This window comes from Sapajus apella, unplaced genomic scaffold, assembly GCF_009761245.1.
Source record: "Sapajus apella isolate SASKATOON/1434 unplaced genomic scaffold, GSC_monkey_1.0 scaffold13247, whole genome shotgun sequence".
Lineage (NCBI taxonomy): Eukaryota > Metazoa > Chordata > Mammalia > Primates > Cebidae > Sapajus > Sapajus apella.
In genome coordinates, this window is record NW_022450168.1 from 1 (window position 1) to 1,497 (window position 1,497).

The following is a 1,497-nucleotide window of genomic DNA, read 5'->3' on the forward strand; positions in this document are numbered from 1 at the left end:
GACTGCCTCCCATGGCACCAGGAAGGGTGGAAGCAGGTTAGAAAAATTGTCTCCTTTCTCCCACAGCCATCAGAGCAATGCTGTGCTCACAGGTGCCTTTAGAAGCCCCATTTCATATACTCCCCCATTTTACAGGTGGGAAAACAAAGGCCTGGAGGGATGGGAAGGAGGGCAGTCTCCCCAGGTGGGCAACACATCAGTTCCTCCTCCTGCTCCTGGAGCCCCTCCTGCTCAAGAAGCCTCTCCTCCTGTTCTCTCAGCCTCACCTTCTGCTCTCGGAGCCGCATTTTCGCCTCCTGCAGTCTCTGCTGTTTCTGCAGCTGGTCTCTCAGGTACTTGATTTCAGTTTTTAGGTTTTTCTCCAAATCAGAGTGCCCTGCTGGGGGCTTCGGGATTGGGGATTCAGCTGAGAAAGGAAGCAGACAATAAGGGCCTCTGGATTCTCAAAACAAAAAACAAACAAAAAAACCCCACTTTTCTGGGTGCACAGCTCCTCTCAGGCTCCCCAAACCTGGCCTCACTGCTAATGATTCCTCGCACCCAAATGGTAGCCAGTCTTCCAAGCCACTTTCACATAGAGAACACTGGGGGTGGCTGACAACAGGCACCCCTCCCTCTTTCTGATGGGGACACTGAGGCTCATGGAGATTACGAGACTTGCTGTCTCCTAGCACAGACCTCTTTCCCTCTGCCTCAAAGCCCTTCCAGCCACCCACCTCCCTGGGGCACTCTAAGCCACACCCACAGCCATCTGATGCCAGTCCTGCTCCCTGGTCATGCCAGCCCCATCTTACCCAGATGGTTTTGTAGGTGGGCAAGGCTCCCCTTCAGCTCCTCGATTTTAATTGCATCCTGTCTTTTCTCCATTTTGAATATTTCAATCTGCCCAAAGCACAGGGGGAAAGGGCCCTGGAGAGAGGGGCTGGTGGCTGGACAGGCTACCATCTCCCTCTCCGCCCCCAGCTCCACAAAGCCCAGTCCCGTGACCACCCCTGGCTGGACTATTCTTTTTACAGATGCCCAGGAAGATCCAGTGAGCCATCTAAGCTGGGGGCTGAAGGGTCAGCTCTCACTTCTCCTGCCATTTTCAGCAATTGTTGCTGCCACCGCGCCCTCTCTGTTTTGAGTTGTTGAGCATATGCGTCTCTTTCTAGCTGAGCTTTCTTAAGACACCCCGTCACCTGCAAGAATGGACCCTGATGTTAGGAAGGGCTGTCACTGGTCCTCACCTGCTCCTGGCCACCTGGGGTTATCTTCCTTCCACATCCCTCCCTTTGCAAAGTCTCACCTCTGCCACCTGTGCTTTTAGCAGTTCCCGCTCCTGCAGAAACTGCTGTAACTGCTGCTCAAGGACTGCCCCACAGCGGCACGAGGGCTGGAGGGTGGAGAGGGAGAAGTTTCAATCTGGAGAGCCTGGGCCATTCCACACAGTGCCCCTTAAAAGGGCTAGGGCTGGGCTTCATACACAACTTGGTCAGTAAAGATCAAGGCCCATGG

The 1,497-nt window shown here is 54.3% G+C and overlaps 1 long non-coding RNA gene across 1 annotated transcript; it reads right to left on the reverse strand.

The window, feature by feature from the left end:
• Positions 1-281: 281 nt before the first annotated feature.
• LOC116548491 lies at positions 282-1,144 on the reverse strand. The gene is made up of 3 exons (XR_004267448.1): positions 1,074-1,144; positions 795-882; positions 282-406 (listed from the first exon to the last, which is right to left on the reverse strand). It is a non-coding gene; the product is annotated as an uncharacterized LOC116548491 (long non-coding RNA).
• Positions 1,145-1,497: the final 353 nt, after the last annotated feature.